The following is an 11,884-nucleotide window of genomic DNA, read 5'->3' on the forward strand; positions in this document are numbered from 1 at the left end:
GAAAACACTTCTTTTAAATTGTAAAATTAAATTGTATTTTAAACTATTACTGATATAACTGTATTTTCGATCAAATAAATTGGTGAGCATGAGATACTTCTTTCAAAAACATTTAAAAAATCTTACCATCCCAAACTTTTGAATGACGCTTTATTTGTACTTTATTTGAATTAGCTCTTGTGTGTCCTGTTTCATACTGTCAGTGTAGTTTGCAATTGTCTGTACTGCTGCTGTACTGCAGTCTGAGCCTTGTCACAAGCATTCAGTGCCCAGTGAACCCTGCATAAGCTGTGCAAATGACAAATAAAAATAAACTTGACTTGACTTAACTCAGCCTCAAAACAAACCTCAGCCTTAATTTAAACCTCAACCACAAATCCCTTTTAAAGGAATGTTCCAGGTTCATTACAAGTTAAGCTCTATGGACGACATGCTGTCAGTATCCACAGAAAATAATTTTGAATCATAATAATAATGTCTTATAATATTGTATATACTTGTAATACTGCAAAATCATGACTATATAATTATAATAATTCATCTTGATTAGATTTGACTCAGTTTGCAAAAAATAAAATGTGTTTACAAGTTCATGGAGCAAGCATCGTCCTGGAATAAATTTTAAAGCTACTCATTAATTGGAATGAAACACACAAACTGTATGAATCACTTTCATGATCCTTTGTCCCTTTAATGTCAGTTTTAGGGCCGAAAGTTCCTGTTTCTTGTAATTGCATGGAAAAGAGAAACTACTACATTGTTCATAACTTCTCTTTTTGTGTTCCACGGAAGAAAGAAAGTCATACAGGTTTGGAACAACGTGAGGGTGAGTAAATGATGAAAGATTTTTTTAAACTATCCCTTTAACATTGTGCAGCACTGCCCTCTTGTGATTATTTGAGTTGACAGGCTCTCTGATGGCATCGCTTGATAGTCATCTAGTTTGTTGTATATTTTTGTGAGTTTAATGATATTACTATAATCATGTGATTTCTGATTATCACTGATACTATCGAAACATTTCCAAAACTTAAAAAAAAAACTTTTCAACCCCAGCTCAATCATGAAAGTTTGCAAAGTTGTTTTTGTGTGAGTGTAAGTGCCTAAACAGTGAACTTTCCTCAGGACCCCTAAGGTCCAAAAATCCCCCAGTCACTAAGACTTTGAACCAAACTGAAATCCCTCTCACTCCTCAGGTGGTTTATCCCCGTTGTGTGTGACCGTGTGTATTTGTGTGTCCGTGTGTGTAAATGTGTTTTGGAGCCAGATGACAAAAGGAGAGTTTGAACGTGGCATGAAACCGGAAAGAGGTCCACAAAGAGCGGGTGACAGAGAGATGGGGACAAAACCTTCTTGAGGAGAGAGGAGGGGCTGTGCCTTTGATCTGTCTGCTTTCTGAAAGAGGAGGAACAGAATCACAGCAGCAAGACGAAAAGAAAGAGAGAAAGAACGAGAGAGAGAGAGAGACAGTGAGGGGTGAGGGAGATGGAGCGAAACAGGGAGAGAGACTGGAGCAGATTGTAATTCCTCCACTGGTGGAGCAGATGTGGGGGGGGGGGTATATTCAGGAGCAAGAGAAGTGGCTGTAAATGCTGGAGGAGGAGGTGGAGGAGGGGGAAGGTCGGAAAGAGAGAGAACTGGGAAAGTAGAGGGAGAAGGGGTGAGGGTGGGAGAGAAAGGGGGAATCTGAGGAATTTCCAAATGAAAGGAGAAGGTTTTTCTTTTAATGCGATTAAAGTTTTCCATCTCACTGCATCTCCTGCAGACAGTTCGACTCCGGGAGCAACATCCCTCAAGAGTGTGAGACAGAGTTTGTGTGTCCTTGTGTGTGTCTCTATGTGTTTGATTCTGTGAACTTGGTGGCTTTGAATGTGACAAATGTGGGTGGAGTTTGGAAAGTGTTTGTGAGTGAGCAAATGTACCACAAAATTAATTTCAACTTGCCCCTTCTTTTCTAGGTTAGAGTGTGGCACTTCCAATGGAAGGGAATGGGGCCAATCTGTAAACTTTAAGGTACTCACTTTTTCAGTAGTATAGTCACAAGACATAAACAATATGTCTGTTAACATGATTATTTATTGTGGAAAAAAAATGCTTACTAACCCTTTCTGTGTAAAGTAATACCCGATTTTACAACTTCGTTGCCATGATAACACCATTAAAAAACCCTAAACTGACTGTACAAATAATTAAAATAGTTGAAATAGTTTTAGTAGGTTAAATAATACTTGAAAACTGAATTTGAAGGAGTCTCTTATGCACATCAAGGCTGCGTTTATTTAATAAAAAAATACAGTAAAAACAGTCAAATTGTTAAATACTATTAAAATTTAAAATAACTTTTTTCTATTTTAATATATTTTAAAATGTATTTTTATTCCTGTGATAGCAAAGCTGAATTTTCAGTGTCACATGATCCTTCAGAAATCATTCTAATGTGCAGTGTTGGGGAAAGTTACTTTTAAAAGTAATGCATTACAATATTGCATTACTCCCTAATAAAGTAACTAATTATGTTACTTTTTACTAGTTATGTTTTACATTACTTTTGCGTTACTTTTTCTCACCTGGGCTGGGCTTGCTTGTTTATTTTTTAATAACAACAAAAAAAGTTTGCAAATGTTCAGGCCCTTTCACACCAAAAGTGAAATGAATAAGCCTCAGGCTGAAGGAAATGCATATTTACGCCTGTACAGTGAAGGGCACAGCTCGAACAAACCTTTCAGCTGTGCTGCCATTCTGGATTAAAGAAGAATAGGATACTGGAGAAGGAAGTTCAACACTCTTATAAATATAATCTAAAGTAATTTTGCTTATTAGAATGGTTGAATTAGATCATTTAAGGTCAGCAGCAAAGACACTGGTTAATAAAGTGAGATTAAATACATAAAGTATATTTGTGTAATTTAATATATTAATTTATTACAGGTTTGTGTAAAATTCTTAGATTGCATTTCACTGTTTTTATTCATTTTGTGGAATACTGAATGTTTTCATGCAAGTGAGATTAGTAAATGCGTGTTCACATTTAATCTAGAACTACAATAACCATCATGTTTAACCATCATCACAGCCCACACAACACTTCTGCACTTTATTTCTCTCAACATGGGGACAGGAGAACTGTCAGTCAATAAATGTAAAAAAAAAAAGTAACTTGTGTTACTTATTTGAAAAAGTAATGCATTACTTTACTAGTTACTTGAAAAAGTAATCTGATTACGTAACTCAAGTTACTTGTAATGCATTACCCCCAATACTGTTAATGTGCTGATTTGTTGCTTAAGAAACATTTCTTATTATTATCAATGTTGTCCAGCTTAATTTTTGTGGAAACCATAATATATATATATATATATATATATATATATACATACATATTTTTCAGGATTATTTGATGAATAGAAAGTTCAAACAAACAGCCTTTATTTGAAATATAAATCTTTTATAACATTGTTAATGTCTTTACTCTCACTTTTGATCACTTTAATGCATCCTTACTGACTCCAAACGTTTAAACTGTAGTGAATTTGCCTTTAAATCCTCACAATAACCTCAATCCTCAAGAAAACGAGGGACAAATTAAAATTATTTTTTGTAGTTATCAACATTATGCCACAAAAGCCATTAAAGCCATTAAAGGAATGTTCCAGGTTCTAAGGGTCGGAACAGAACAGCACACTGTATTCCACTCTGTTGAATTCTAAATGTACTAAATGTGTTCATCTGAACCAGTATTCTTCCATCCACAGATATCAAGAAACCTTCATCCGTGAATTCATCCATGTGTGCTGTCCTCTGTGACTCATGAACCTCAGTTTAGGTTTGTGTGGGTACAGAAATGGCCTTTCGATTTAAGGGTCTCTATATGTTCTCTACATCTGCGTCTGCGGAGTGGGAGTGTGTGGAGATTCTGGTCTCATTCAGGAAGATCAATTTGAGGATGTCCTTGTGTTTACTGGGGTCATGTAAGTGTATGTTTGCCATATGTAGCAGGTTTTGGATTTAAACCGAAGATTTTGAGCTGTGATAAAAAGAGAATTTATGCGATACCTCAAAAACCGCGGCTCCCATTTCATCGAACAAATTATTTCATCTTGCACCTCAAAAGAACTTCACAAAATGCCTCAACAATTACCTCACAACCCCAAACTAATTTCTCCTCTTTGTTATGGCAACACGGGGGTTTTTCAGCTCTGAAGGGACCACTAAGAACGCTCTCTCTCTCTTTCAAACTCACTCACTTAAACACACACCCAGCAGGATTCTCCTCCCAGCATGCACTTCTGTGTGCAAACACATTCCCTTAGCCGCTGACCCCCGGCCCAGCTGTTACTATGGCAACCAGAGCCCCTCTCCATGACGACTGCTACCACCTCCCCATGGCTCAGCCCAGGCCAGGGATCTCCAGGTGACCAGTCCCGCTTTTTCTCTTTTTCTTTCCTTTTCATTTGTTTTCACTTTTTTGGTTTTTGTTCCGCTGTTTTTTCCCACTGGTCATCCGTCCCCTCACTTTTTTTCCATCCTCCTTTCGTATATTTCTCTCTTTCTTGTGCTTTCTACTTGTCACGTTTAATTAAAATTTACAAGATTTTGGTGGCACAATTTCAGGTAGTAACTTCTTTTTACCAACTTTTCAAAAACTCTCAGAGCTGTATATAAATTACACAGTTACATTTGTTTGATCATGAATACAGATAATATTGTGAAATATTACAATATAATATAACTGTTTCTATTTTAATGTTTTCAAATGTAATTCATTCCTGGCAAAGTTGAATTTTCAGCGTTATTACTCCAGTCTTCAGTGTCACATGATCTTTCAGAAATAATTCTAATATGCTGATTTGCTGCTCACAAAATATTTATTATTATTATCAATGTTGAAAACAGTTGTGCTGCTTAATATTTTTGTGTAAACAGTGATACATTTTCTTTTTCAGGATTCTTTAATGAATAGAAAGTTCCAAAGAACAGCATTTGTTTGAAATGGAAATCTTTTGTAACATTTTTAAGATCTTTACTGTCACTTTTGATCAAACAAATGCATGTTCTTTCAAAAAATAAAAAATCGTACTGACCCCAAACTTTTAAGCATGCGTGTATCATGCACGGTTGCATCATCACAGATGTTCTTGAAGGCAATTTTTCATGTAGGAAGACTACAGCATAGAAAATTCAATAAGCAACTCATATGATCAGCATAGGAATTGTCTTCTGCTCATTACACCGAATAGAATTAGCAAAGTCTCTAATATTGATTGAGTGTCTTTAATTGGGTTGCAGAATTTCATAAACCTAATCATAAACTTCTCTGCTGATACTACTAGCAGTGGATTTCAGCCCCTGAGCAGCTATTAGCAACTAATAACATGCACACACAGGCAAACACATCTGCTTAATTGTACACAACCTGCTAACATCACCACAATGGTTAGAAAGTTGGGGAGACTGGGGGCAATTGTAACAAATTTTGGTCATGTCGTCATTACTCAAAAACCTTTTGAAATATTTGGATACAATTTTTATGTCAGTAACTTGTATCTGTGTTCTACTTGTTAACAGTCACCAAATGTTTTACAAGCAATGTTAGAATCACAATATTGATTGAAACATCAGAAGTCAAATGTTGCATCTGCCCCCACATGCGGAGGCGATTGTAACAGCATATGGGGGCAATTGTAACAACACATGTAATACCTTCATATAAATACCAATGACCACAATAAACTCCAGAGAATATGGATATAGTTAAAACTATTCAATATCTATTACATCCATACTATCCAGAACAATTAATTAACTCCCCTTGCTGTTTTCCTTGGTCTGAACCTCGGCATGCTGTGAACAGAGAGGGCCTACTCAGTAAAATGGATCCCCAGATCGAGAGGCAAAAACACTTTTTTTAAATTATTGGAAAAAATAATATATTTTGATGTCCTTACTAAGTACTAACTATTTTGATGGTGTCGGGGGCAATTGTAATGCAGTGTTACAATTGCCCCCGACTGTACCACCCCGTGACAAGCTACCCTGCTAGCTTGAAACAACAAAGTGTAATATTTGACAAAGATATCAAATGATAGACAACAGCATGGTCATCAAAACAAGACAGATATAAATTCATAGACATTAATGGTTAAGACAGTATGAGGGAAATACTGTAGATGAAAAAAATTACTTTTATACCTCAAAAATGAGTCTTTGTAGAAAAACTTTACCAAGTATGATTTAGAAGCTTGTCCTCTGGCATGCAGAGAGGGATCTCCACAGAGCACATGCACAATGAGTTTCATGGTTCTGTCTCGTTTCTGATTGGTGTAATTTGAGATGTTACAATTGCCCCCGGTCTCCCCTACTTAACAGATGCGTTTCGTCCAATCAATAACTCTCTATAGTGCCTGGACACCCGTAGCTGACCTTGAATACTTCACCTACAACTTGCAAGATTAACGCTGGTTTTATAGATTGGAAAAATAGTTGGAAATTATGTTTTAGAGCAGGTTTGCTTTTCCCTGCTTTTCTCAGTGCACTATTTTGTGTTGTTTTTAGTTTGGCATCATAATTTGATTTTTTTTTTAATAAGCGCCTTAGGCACCAACAGACTTGTTCCAGTAGTTTTTCCAGCGAGCATCAGAACTGGCTGAAGGTTAGGTGTTGAGGTTTATTATGTTCTCCTCAGCCCTCAGCCAAACTACAGTTTTGTGTTATTAAAATTTCAAGCTTCATTTAAGTTCCTCAAAGTTCAGTATCGAATGAACAAAAAGAAAAAAAAACCCAAAACATTTAACGTAGACCACTGCCACACTTACTGCCTACTCCTCTCTGTCTTTTACTGTCTCCTGGCATGTTCTGACCTTTCTCCCAAAAGACCAACAGTATGTGTGTGTGTGTTTGAGTGTGGTTGATTGGGAAATAGAGATATTTACCGCATTCCATCTCCCTGCTGTAACCATGACAACCACTCAGCGGGAAGAGCTGCCTGTCTCACGCAAAAACACACGCATGCACTGGCTAACACACCCACATGCACACACACAACACTACCCGATAACCTGGACATAGAGAGTGGGAGAGAGATGTACATAGTTGACAGTAGCCTAAGGCCTCGAAAGGTATTGATTACCTCTCACCGTTCAACTGTTATTTTTCCAGCAGCTTAACTACCACTGTGTACTTATTGTTGCTTTATGCCCCTGTTAATGTTATTAACGGTTTCTATGGACACTTTAACAGATTGCTGCTGCCGTTGTAAGCTTCGGCAACACTTTTTTCAGTAGGTGAATTGGCAATGAAGCTTCCTTTAATTGAAGAGTGAGACAGAGTGAGAGAAAGAAGGAAATTATCCTGCAGGGGACCGTTGAGGACTTCTAATGTAAGTCCAGAACGAAGAGTCTCCACAGAGACATATCCTGACCATTTTTAGAGCTCAAACGGTGGGGATAATTTGCAGTGCATTGTGTAGAAAATAAGACGCGCATTAACAAACTTTAACAATGTAACAGAAGTTCTGTTCTTCTGTATTGTGATGTACATCCGAGTGAAACGGTTGTCGATTGTGGAGAGCTGGGGTTTATTTAGTTCAGACTAAATGAGATAAATTTGTCATTTCACTCGAACATTGAGTTATGACATTTTGATTAAAAATTACAAGGCCAAAAAATTAACAATGACTGATTTATGAAAAGATCAATAAGACACATTTACAAAATCAGGTGAATTTGCATTTCATGCCAACTTTAAACAGAAACGTTTTCTCTCATTTTCAAATTACATTTTTTTTTTTTTTTTCAATTTCAAATGAGCTTTATTAGGCTGTGTAGCACAATGTTGCCAATGCATTAACATATTATATATAAGTAATTTAAAAAACACATGCATATAGTTCATATCTAGCATAGTAAATAAATAATCTCACATATTTTTGATTAAGTTGTAAGTAAATAATTGTTAAAATAAAGAGAGATTAAAGGTTATAATATACATTTTTTTTATTAACAACAAGAAAAAGAGTGTGACAATGTAAAAAAAAAACAACAACACACGGTCAGATCAAAGTGTCTGAATAATTTTTGGTTCCAAATTTTTTATCAATTTTACTGGTAGTCCACTGTATGAAGAATTTTTGGGTATAATATGTAACAGTTTACTTTATTTTGCTATCTTCACTTACATAAATTAACTATAGTGTCATGCATCCACTAGTAAAAAAATATACCAAAAATATCAAAAACGTCTGAATAATTTTTGGTTTGACTGTACATTCAGATATGTTAAGAATATATCTGAATACAGAATATAAGAATATAGAATGTAAGAATATATCTGACTTTCTCTCAAAATAAGTTTTCTGGATTTTGGTAGTGCCATAAAATCTGGTGCTATTTGTTGAAATTTTGTGAAGTAGTCAGGTCAAATGCTCTGATATTGATCACAGTGCAGCAGGAAGTGTCCTTCTGTTTCCACCTCTCTCTGAGAGCACATGAACACAGTCAAAGTTCTAATGTCTGTCTGTGCCGTCCTCTCTCTACATCTAGACAGTGATTACTCAGTCTGTATTTGGTTAGTGTCTTTCTCACTTTATGCTCTTTCACACAGCTCAGGTATTCTGCTGGTTTGTAATGTCTTTTCAGGTGTAAATAGAGTTCCATCTTCTGTTGTAATTTAGTGGCATCTTTCCAATAGGCAATGTAATTTTGTTTCGTAATTGTATAATTTGGTTGGGCCAGATTGTGCTGTGCTCGTTTGGATGTAGTTTCTGCAACAGCTGTGACAGAGCGCTCCTGTGCGTGTTCTGCTCCTGTCACTGCAGGGTTTGAGCTTGGTATGAGCTCGGATCACTGCATTTTAGGTGCTTATAGAATTTCAGAGCTCTTTTTTGGATACTGATTAATAAGGGGTATTGTCCTAATTCAGCTCTGCACGAGTTGTTTGGTGTTGCTCTGTTTACTTTTAGGATGCTTATACAAATTTGGTTATGCAGTTTCGATTTCCTCTTTTTCCCATTTAGAAAACACTTGGGGTTTTAGGGGTCCATATCTCACTGCCATATAGTGCAATGGGCCAGGTTTGAATTGGAATTTCATATTGAATTGTATTTTTATTCATGTAGAAGACTTTCATTGCCTTTGTTTTCAGTTCAGTTCAGTCCCAGATATGTGTATTCGTGGATGTGTTGGGAGACTTGGTTCCCTGCTCTGAAAGTGTATTTATTTTCCCTACAACTGGATCTATTTTGAAAAATCATTATTACTATTATTATTATTTTTTTTGCTGTAGGTTAATTTTAAGAGCCCACGTTTGACTGAATGTCTCTATCACGTCCAGTTGCTGTTGTAGTCCCTCTTTTGTTTTTGACAGAATGACTAAGTCATCTGCAAAGAGGAGACATTTAATTTCTGATTCAGTCAGAATTGGGCCTGGGGCAGTCAAATTATTTAATGCTTTGGCTAATTTGTTTATATAAATGTTAAATAGAGTGGGGCTCAATGAGCAACCTTGTCTGACTCCTCGTTGTTGAGAGAAAACACTTTAGTTTAGGGTCCAATTCTCACTATTAACTTGCTTATTAGCATGCATATTACTTGGATATTGCCTGTTTATTAGTACTGATAAAACACATATTAATACCTTATTCTGCATGACCTTATTCTACATCCCTTAATCCTTCCCAATACTTAAACTTAACAACTACCTTACTAACTATTTATAAGCAGTAATTAGGAGTTTTCAGGCAAAAGTCGTAGTTAATAGTTAGTTAATAGTAAGAATTGGACCCTAATCTAAAGTTTGACCAAAATTGTGTTTATGTTCTTGTTTTGAATGGCTAATTCTTGGTCTATTCTTATTGTTTCAAAAGCTACTGGTATTTATTGATTCCTCCATTGCATGAAATAATTATTCTGTATGCTCTTCCTTTTTTGCACTTAGTGTTTGATTGTACTTTAAGAGCTTCATATTGATGGTGGAGTTCTTGATTGTCAGGATCTCTGTGTCTCAGTTATTCGAAGTTGTATGATTTCATACAATCTCATTCGTATGTTTACGCCCCCAAGAGGGGTAAGTTTAGGGAATAGATTTTTAGTTAAATCATACACTGTAAACCTGAATAAGTTGGCAAAACAAAAAAAAAATTGAGGCAATCTGTTGACTCAATTTTTAAGCTAAGAAATTCAAAGTTTTAGTAAGCAGAACTGGCAGATTTTTATTTTGTACTCATACATTTTAATTGTTCTTAACTTGAAATGTTTAAGTACAGTAATTCATACATTTAACTTAAAATTTCCATGTAACTTCAATGTGAACATTTTATTAGTGTAAACTTAGCTAGCAATAACAAGCTAATTCAGAAAATGCTAACTTGATGTTAATGTTAACAGTAGCATGGTATAGCACTTTCTGAATGAGTGCAGAAATATAAAGCATTTAACATACTTGCTCTCAAACCAAGCCACATGTACCGCTTGTCATCATTATGGTAACTCTCCAAAAACCCACATTAACAGAAACTCTTCTAAATTAGCATAACAAAACATTAATAACTTCATAAAACTCAAAACAATGAAACAGTTCAGTTTACTTAAAATATATCAGTTCTGTGAACTTGAAAGAAAAAGAAAGTGCTAAATATTCGTAAAAGTTCATTTGACTGAAATAATCTGTTTAATTTAAGTTTGTCCTACTCAAACCAATTAATTATTTTGAGCGTTAGGGTTTACAGTGTATGTTTTGTACGAATTATTATGAAATCACCAACTCGTATAATCACCAACTTACAATTATGGTTGGTATGATTTAACAACCCTGTACTGTTGCTGAAAAATCAAGATGTACCGAGAATCATATTGTACGGAGCCTCATACATGACATGCGGAAGTAAAAAAAAATATAATACAGTTTTATCAATGTAAAATTATAATGTGGCCACAAATGAAAACAATTCTTTCCAACTAAAGTATTTCATGGCCATGTTTTAATAATTTTTTCCTTGTTTTCGTTAAATCGTGGGCACGTTTTACTAATTCATTCCCTTATTTTAATTTTGTTAAATTGAGGCTGAGGGAACAAATTAGTACAACATGGCCATGATGGAATGAATTGATAACGCCACAAATTAATTAAGTTCTGTAAATCTTTTTTTTTTTTTTTTTTTCACATATCATGTCCCACACATACAAAATGATGTATCTTGATTTTCTTTTCTGCAACAGTACATGATTGTTGGCCAAATTGTGACTTGGATATCTTGTTCTTCCTTCTGCACGTCAAGCTCAGGGCTCCGTACTTTTGCTATTGGATCGAATTCTAACCCTACTGAGCTCACCACAACCTTGAACAGGAATAGAAATATTTACTGCTTCTACAGGGTCCGAGCAGAGAAGACTACTTTCCCAGTAGTCTTACATGTCTGGATAAAAAGATAAGAAACAGAGATTTCACCCTTGAGTGAATAAGGGGATGGTCTTATGAACTCAACCCTGAAAGAAAACCTCTGACAGAAATCCACAGCAGACATTACTAACAGTAATGCTCCTCTCACTAAATAAACGCACACTGATGGTTACTTTCATCCATGTAGAAACTTTATGAGTGTGGGAGTGATCACTAAAACATAAAAAGGCTGATTTAAAATTGAAAGCACTGAAAATAGTGTTTAGATGTGTGCGTGTGTGTGTGTGTATATATATGTGTGTGTATGTGGGAGGGGTTGCCGAGCTCTGTCAGAAGCTCTCTTCCGCAGGCTGTCATGATCAAAGAGCTGTTGGACCCCCTATCAGACTCGCACCTCATGCTCACACATACACACAAACCATTCACATCACATTGCACACACACGCATACTACCATACACAATTTACCCAGCCATCCATATCACAAGTATACA

General features: G+C 35.7%; 1 long non-coding RNA gene across 1 annotated transcript; it reads left to right on the top strand.

The window, feature by feature from the left end:
- Positions 1-1,680: 1,680 nt before the first annotated feature.
- LOC127517748 (uncharacterized) lies at positions 1,681-4,836 on the top strand. The gene is made up of 3 exons (XR_007931368.1): positions 1,681-1,800; positions 1,959-2,013; positions 3,753-4,836. It is a non-coding gene; the product is annotated as an uncharacterized LOC127517748 (long non-coding RNA).
- Positions 4,837-11,884: the final 7,048 nt, after the last annotated feature.

The sequence above is a fragment of the Ctenopharyngodon idella genome, chromosome 8, assembly GCF_019924925.1.
Source record: "Ctenopharyngodon idella isolate HZGC_01 chromosome 8, HZGC01, whole genome shotgun sequence".
Lineage (NCBI taxonomy): Eukaryota > Metazoa > Chordata > Actinopteri > Cypriniformes > Xenocyprididae > Ctenopharyngodon > Ctenopharyngodon idella.